We start from the raw sequence: 8367 nt of genomic DNA, 5'->3' as shown, positions 1-8367 counted from the left end.
GCTGAGCCGAGGGTGTGAACAAAGTCCTAGAAATAATGAGAGCTGATCCATGGGTACCTCGGCTGGAGGAGCGATCCAGTCTGGTGCAAAAGCCTGCAGGTGAGAATGTCCTTGGGAAGCCAGGACAGCTGAGCCCGGGGACCAATGGGAGCCCTGTAGGAGGGGAGGGCAGCGGGCATGCAGGGCACTGGAGGGCATTGCAGGCCACTGTGAGTTTTCTGGCTATCGTTTTCAGTGCTGGGAAGCCATTCAACGCTTTTGAGTGGAGAAGCGACCTCATATGACTTCCGTTTTTTGTTTTTTTAAAAAAAATAAATTTATTTATTTATTTTTGGCTGCGTTGGGTCTTCGTTGCTGTGCGCAGGCTTTCTCTAGTTGTGGCGAGCGGGGGCTACTCTTCGTTGCGGTGCACGGGCTTCTCATTGCGGTGGCTTCTCTTGTTGCGGAGCATGGGCTCTAGGCGTGTGGGCTTCGGTAGTTGTGGCTCACAGGCTCTAGAGCGCAGGCTCAGTAGTTGTGGCGCACGGGGTTAGTTGCTCCGCGGCGTGTGGGATCTTCCCAAACCAGAGCTCGAACCCGTGTTCCCTGCATCGGCAAGCGGATTCTTAAGCACTGCGCCACCAGGGAAGTCCTGGAGTTTTAAATTTTAGGTCCAACTTACCAATGTTTTTTCAAACATCGTGCTTTTGGTGTTGCACTTAAAAACTCATTGCCAATAAGTCAGACAGAGAAAGACAAATACTAGATGTTATCACTTATACGTGGAATCTAAAAAAATAAAACAAAGGAATGAATATCACAAAATGGAAGCCGACGCACAGATATAGAGAACAAACTAGTGGTTACCAGTGGGGAGAGGGAAGAAGGAAGGGGCAAGACAGGGGTAGGGGATTAAGAGATTCAAACTACTATGTATAAATAAATAAGCTACAAGGATATATTGTACAAAACAGGGAATATAGCCAATATTTTATAATAACTATAAATGAAGTATCCTCTTTAAAAATTGTGAATCACTATGTTGTACAGCTGAAACTAATATAATATTGTAAATCAACTATACCTCAAAATAAAACAAAACAAACAAACAAAAATCTCATTGTCAAACATGAGATCACCTAGATTTCCTCCTATGTTACCTCTTAGTTTTTTGTTTTACATTTAGGTCCATGATCCATTTTGAGTCAATTTTTGTTTAAACTGAAGGACAATGTCTCGACTTTTTGTTTTCATTTTTACTGCACGTGGATGCCCAATTGTTCCAACATCATTTGTTGAAAAGTCTATCCTTTCCTCACTGAATTTCCTTTGCTCTTTGGTCAAAGATCAGTGGAATGTATTTCTGTGGATCAATTTCTGGGCTCTCTATCCTGTTCCCTTAACCTATTTTGTCTGTTCTTTCATCAATATCTCACTGTCTTGATTACTACAGCTGTAGAGTCTTTTTTTTTTAATATAAATTTATTTATTTATTTATTTTTGGCTGCGTTGGGTCTTCGCTGCTGCGCGAGGGCTTTCTCTAGTTGCGGCGAGCGGGGGCTACTCTTCATTGCGGTGCACGGGCTTCTCATTGTGGTGGCTTCTCTCGTTATGGAGCACAGGCTCTAGGCGCGTGGGCTTCAGTAGTTATGGCACGTGGGCTCAGTAGTTGTGGCACATGGGCTCAGTAGTTGTGGCACACGGGCTTAGTTGCCCCACGGCATGTGGGATCTTCCCGGACCAGGGATCGAACCCATGTCCCCTGCACTGGCAGGCAGATTCTCAACCACTGCGCCACCAGGGAAACCTCAATAGCTGTACAGTAAGTCTTAAAGTCAGGCAGTGTCATCCTCTGACATCGTTCTTCAGTACTGTGCTGGCTATTACATGTCTTTTCTGTCCATATAAAATTCATTAAAAACTTGTTGATATCTACAAAATGATTTGCTGGCATTTTGATTGGGATTGAACTGAATCTTAAGATCTTTGTGGGAAGAACTGACATCTTAACAATATTTAGAAACATGAAATATCTATCCATAAAGATGAAATATCTTCATTTGTTTAGATCTTTTTTCCATCCGTTTTGCAGTTTTCCTCATATAGATCCTGTATTTTGTTACATTTATACCTAAGTATTTCCCTCTCCCTCTCCCTCTCTCTCTTTTATCTCTATTGTGCTTTTAATTTCAAATTCCAACGTTCACTGTTGGTATATAGGGAGTCAAAGGACTTTTATATATAAAAATTGTATCCTGCAACCCTGCTATAATTACTTACTAGTTCCAGGAGTTTTTGTTGTTGTTGTTGCTGTTGATTCTTTGGGGACTTTCTTCATAGACAATCATGTCATCTGCAACAATTTTATTTCTTCCTTCCCAGCCTGTATAGCTTTTATCTCCTTTTCTTGCCTCATTATTAGCTAGGACTTCCAGTACAATGTTGATCAGGAGTGGTTAGAATGGGCATCCTTCCTTGTTCATGATTTAGGTGGAAAGCACCTAGTTTCCCCCTGTGAAGTGTGATGTTAGCTGCAGGTGTTTTGTAGATGCTCTTTATCAAGTCGAGGAAGTTTTCCTGTGGGAAGTTGTTGGGGTTTGTTTTTTGTTTTCCTTGGCCACTCTGCGCAGATTGTGGGATCTTAGTTCCCAGACCAGGGACTGAACCTGCGTCCCCCGCAGTGAAAGTGCAGAGTTGTAACCACTGGACTGCCAGGGAATTCCCAGTTTTGTTTTGTTTTTTAATTAAAAGATATTGGAGGACTTCCCTGGTGGTGCAGTGGTTGAGAATACGCCTGCCAATGCAGGAGACACAGGTTCAATCCCTGGTCTGGGAAGATCACACACGCCACGGAGCAACTAAGCCCATGCGCCACAACTACCGAGCCCACATGCTGCAACAACTGAAGCTCGCACGCCTAGAGCCCGTGCTCCACAACAACAGAAGCCACCACAAGGAGAAGCCCTCGTTGGACTTCCCTGGTGGTGCAGTGGTTAAGAATCCGCCTGCCAATGCAGGGGACACGGGTTCGAGCCCTGGTCCGGGAAGATCCTACATGCTGCAGAGCAACTAAGCCCGTGCGCCACAGCTACTGAGCCTGCGCTCTAGAGCCCACGAGCCACAACTACTGAGCCCATGTGCCACAACTACTGAAGCCCGTGCGCCTAGAGCCCATGCTCCACAACAAGAGAAGCCACTGCGATGAGAAGCCCGCACACTGCAATAAAGAGTAGCCCCCACTCGCCGCAAATAGATAAAGCCCGCACGCAGCAATGAAGACCCAGTGCAGACAAATAAACAAATAAATAAATAAAATTATTAAATAAATAAATAAAAATAAAAATCTTAAATAAAAAGGAGAAGCCCTCGCACCGCAATGGAGAGTAGCCCCCACTCACAACAACTAGAGAAAGCCCGCGCACGGCAACAAAGACCCAACACAGCCAAAGATTAAAAAAAAAAAAAATTGGATTTTTTCATTTGCTTTTTCTGCATCTATTGATATATGATTTTTCTTCTTTAGTCAGCTGATGTTGTGGATTTCAGTAATTGATTTTCAAATGTTGAACCAGGCTGCATACGAATAAATCCTACTTGGTTATGTTAGATAATCCTTTTATGCATTACTGGATTCAATTTGCTCATATTTTGTTGAGGATTTTTGCATCTATATTCATGAGATGTCGATCTGTAGTTCTTCTTTCTCATAATATGTTTACCAGTTTTTTGTATTAGGGAAATGCTGGCCTCATAGAATGAGTTAGGCAGTGTTCCCTCTGCTTCTATTTTCTGGAAGAGATTGTAGCAAAACAGCATCATTTTTTTTTTTCCTACAATTTTTATTTATTTGTTTATTTTTGGCTACATTGGGTTTTCGTTGCTGCGCGCAGGCTTTCTCTAGTTGCAGTGAGCGGGGGCTACTCTTTATTGCAGTGCGTGGGCTTCTCATTGTGGTGGCGTCTCTTGTAGTGGAGCACAGGCTCTAGGTGCACTGGCTTAGTAGTTGTGGCATGTGGGTTCAGCAGTTGTGGCTCGTGGGCTCCAGAGAGCAGACTCAGTAGTTGTGGCACACAGGCTTAGTTGCTCCGCAGCATGTGGGATCTTCCCGGACCAGGGCTCGAACCCATGTCCCCTGCATTGGCGGGCAGATTCTTAACCACTGCGCCACCAGGGAAGTCCCCAGCATCATTTCTTTCTTAACTGTTTGATAGAATTCACCAGTGAAACCATCAGTGCCTGGTGCTTTCTCTTTTGAAAGATAACTAATTAGTGATTCAGTTTCTTCAATAGATATAGGCCTATTCAGATTATCTATTTCTCCTTGTGTGTCTTTTGTTAGTGTTTTTGAACAATTGATCCAATTCATCTTAGTTATCAAATTTGTGGGCATAGAGCTGTTCATAATATTCCTTTGTTATCCTTTTAATATCTATAGGCTCAGTACTGATGACCCTTACTTCATTTCTGATATTAGTAGTTTGTGTCTTCTCTCTTTTTTTTTCTTGGCTATCAAGGCTAGAGGTTTATCAATTTTATTGATCTTATTAAAGAACCAGATTTCATTTTCATTGATTTTCTCTATTGATTTCCCCCCTTTTAGGGGGCACAATGCCATGCACACGCTAATCAAAAGAAATCCGGAAGTTAGCCAAATTAGTATCAGACAAAGTAGACTCCAGAGCCAGGGATATTATCAGGAATAAAAAGAAATATTTAAAATGGCAACGGGGCCAATTCATCAAAAAGACAAAGCAACGCTAAATGTACATGTACCTAATACAGAACTTCAAAGTACATGAAAGATGTGATAAAACGGAAAGGAGAAATTGTCAAATCCATCATTAGAGCTGGGAGTTTCCAACACTTCTCTCTCAGCAATTGATAGAACACAGGAACAGAAAATCAGAAAGGTTTTAGAAGATTAGAGCAATGCCATCAACCCACTGGACCTCACTGACATTTCCTGAACACTTCACCCACAGCAGCAGTTCAAGGAACATGCACCAAGGGAGTCCACATTCTCGGCAACAAATCTCAATAAATTTTAAAAAGCACAGAAATCATACAAAGTATGTTCTCTGGGGTATTTCCTGGTGATCCAGTGGTTAGGACTCTGCACTCTCACTGCAAAGGGCCCAGGTTCTATCCCTAGCTGGGGAACTAAGATCCTGTGAGTGATGTGGCCAAAAAATCCCAAAAACACACACAAAAAAGCAAAGTATGTTCTCTGCTCACAACATAATTAAACCTGAAACTAATTTTGGAAACATATCTGGAAAATCCTCAAATATTTGTAAATTAAGACCACATTCCAAATAAACTATAGGTCTGAGAAGAAATCATAATGGAAATTGAAAACATTTTCAACAGAAAACACAACATATTATAATTTGTGGGAGGTAACTAGAGTAGTGCTTAGAGGGAAAATTATAGCCTTAAATTCAGATGCTGTCATCCTTCTTCCTCCATTACACTGTTCCCTACCAACCTCTCACCAATGATTTCAGGATCATTGCTTAGAAGCTTATTTCATAAGGTTTGCAAAATGTTGCTTCTCTAATTTTACTGACCCTTCTGCATGTATCGGCTAGAATTCTTTTTATAAATAAGTGCTTTCCCTCATCAACTATTTGGTTACCTTGAAATGTAAGGGTAAAATAAGAAAGGCAAGATTAATTGTTTTGCTTGAGTCTTTTATCTATTTTCAGAATGAGACAATGCCCCAGCAATATTCACCTGTGATCAACAGGATTTCCAAAAATAGCATTATGAAGAAATGAATTTAAACACGTCAATCATATACAACTTTTTATTCCTTTTGAGGCTCAAATTGTTCCAGTAGGGGGCCTCTTGGGAAGTCCTCCCCACCCCAAACAACGTATCATAATAATTTGCCAACATACAGAAATGCTGAAAAGAATTTTCCAGTGAACAGTTATAAACCTACCACCTAGATTTCACAGTCAACATTTTTCTTTGACCAACACCACCAATACTACATATTTTCATCAAACTCTTTTCAGTTTAATGTTTATCCTTCTAGGCCTTTTTCTATGTATTTCACATATTTCCTTAATGTATTAGTCAGCTCCAGCTGCCGTAACAAAATACCACAGACTGGGAGGCTTAAAGCAACACACATTTATTTCTCACAGTTCTGGAGGCCAGAAGTCCAAGATCAAGGTGTTGGCAGGTTTGGTTTCTCCTGAGGCCTCTCTCAAGACATGGGCCGGGGCTATAGCCACCTAAAGACTGGGACTGGAGGACCTGTTTCCATTTCAGGTGTCTGGCCGCTTGGTGCTGATGTTGGCCAGGGACCTCAGTTCCTCCACACAGGGGGTCCCACCACAGGCTTGAGCGTCCTCAGGACATGGTGGCTAGCTTCTTTCAGAGCCAGTGATCCGAGAGAGAGAGCCAGGTGGAAGCTTACTGTTTTTTGGACCTACACTTGGAATTCACATAGCATCACTTCTGCCACATCCTGTTCGTTAGAAATGAGTGATCAAGTGCACCCCCTCTTACGGGGAGCAGGGTTTGGCTTCCCTTTTGAAAAGAGTGTTGAAGGATTTATGAACCTATCCCAAATGTACTTTTACCCTCACTTCTGTGATGTTTTGATTCTTGAAAGTTGTTCCCACCGCACTGTATGTAATTCTAAGACAGTAAGAATCATAATTCCTTCCTCACCACTGTATCCCTCCCCACACAAGAGCCTCTCACTCAGGCCCTGACATACTCTGAACGTTAATCACAGCACTCCTCAGACTTTGGAGGGTGGAAGAACTGCTGATGGTCTTGGTGTTCTCGCTAGAACACTTGTGAGATGTAGTTTGAAAATATACATTTTTTTTTGCATCGTGAGCACATTCATAATTTTACCTGCAGAATAGAATATGACAAGTCCCTTCTCTGGGAAACAGTAATGAGTGGCTACTATTTTCAACACCTGCATGCTGGAGAAGTCTTCCCTAAGAAACATGTAGCTGCCAGACTCAAGTCAGCTGTTTTCAAGCTTTTCTGTGAATATCCACTTCTTATTCATTGATTTGTCACCCATAGCACCTTCTAGAAGAAAACGGCTGGCAGAGCCCAACCATCTATGAAAACTGCAGATGAAGCTAGAAATTAGGATAACTTTGACAGCCAGGAAAATTAGTTTGCCTTTGGGAAGCTGGTCCACGGGCCACGCACATAAAACGGGCTACCCCTCATTTCACAGGTGGGGAAACTGAGGCAGAGAGGCCAAGGGGCCTGCCCACAGTTACAAAGCTGAAAGGAAGACGGGGAGGATTCAAACCCAGAGGTAGGCAACCTAAGAACCCTGGTTCTTTTCTTTTTTTCCGTTCCACTGTGGTAAAATGTACCCAACATTCCATTTACAATTTTAGCCATTTTTCATTGTAGAGTCCAGAGGCATTAAGTACACTCCACTCACACTGTTGTGCAACCGCCACCCACTATCCATCTTCCCAAACCGAAACTCTGTCCCCATTAAATCCTAACTCCCATTCCCCCTCCCCCAGCAGCCACCGCGTTCTTTTTTAGAAAGATTAAAGCACTTACACTGAGCGGTGGCCCTCATGCTCGGCAAAAAACAAAATACAAACACAGAATACCTTCCGGACAGAGCAAACCCAAGCCATGAGTCGCTGCGCCCCTGCGGCTCAGGTACTGCGGCACCTGGGAGTGCGGGCCACGCCGGCCACGCCCTCCCGCCCTGCCCCCGTGGCTGGCCACACCCCTCTCCACGCGCCCGCGGCTGGCCCCGCCCCCCTCACCGCCCCCTTGGCCGGCACGCTCGCGCGTCTGGGGGCGGAGGCCCGCGCGGGCCGAACCACAGTGACCATCAGAATGGAGAAAGGCGGAATTACAGCCGCCGCGGTGAGCCTGGGCGGAAGTGATTAAAGGAACTCTCATTCCTTTTTGTATTGCGCCAGGCAGTCGTCCCTCTAGTAGCCTTAGCCTTCTCTGGCTCTCCAAGAATTCCGTTTGTATTTTGGAATCGCCCATTCTTTTGCCCAGTCAGTAGACGAGTCTAAAAGCCGACATGTGGAGGGGGAACTTAGTAACGTAAGTTGAAATATTTGGTGAAAGGCTAAGACATCCTAACCAAAATAGTTTGTTGAACTTACAGTTTCCTCTAGTATCAATTTTTAAGTAAATGATATTTTCACTTACTTCCGTGTACTGAGATGATTTCTGGTACCTCCCTGCGGCTTCACAAATAGTTTATTCCTTTGCCGCAGGGCCCGACGGGAGAAGGAAGGGAGTGGCTGCCATGTTGGACGGAACCATCTGCTACTTTAGATGGGGTAACCTAGTTCCCAAATAGTTTGTAGATTGACCGAAGCACGTGCGGTGATTAGAGTGGAGCACGCACTTGTCACA

At 43.7% G+C, this 8367-nt stretch overlaps 1 long non-coding RNA gene across 1 annotated transcript; it reads right to left on the bottom strand.

Moving 5' to 3' along the window:
- Positions 1-309: 309 nt before the first annotated feature.
- On the bottom strand, positions 310-8296 carry LOC309645472. Its single transcript, XR_014254904.1, has 2 exons — positions 7543-8296; positions 310-768 (listed from the first exon to the last, which is right to left on the bottom strand). It is a non-coding gene; the product is annotated as an uncharacterized lncRNA (long non-coding RNA).
- Positions 8297-8367: the final 71 nt, after the last annotated feature.

Source organism: Balaenoptera physalus (assembly GCF_965194825.1).
Source record: "Balaenoptera physalus genome assembly, chromosome: 16".
In the NCBI taxonomy this organism is placed as follows: domain Eukaryota; kingdom Metazoa; phylum Chordata; class Mammalia; order Artiodactyla; family Balaenopteridae; genus Balaenoptera; species Balaenoptera physalus.
The sequence above is the reverse complement of the archived record's forward strand: the minus strand, read 5'-3'. Positions and strand labels throughout refer to the sequence as shown.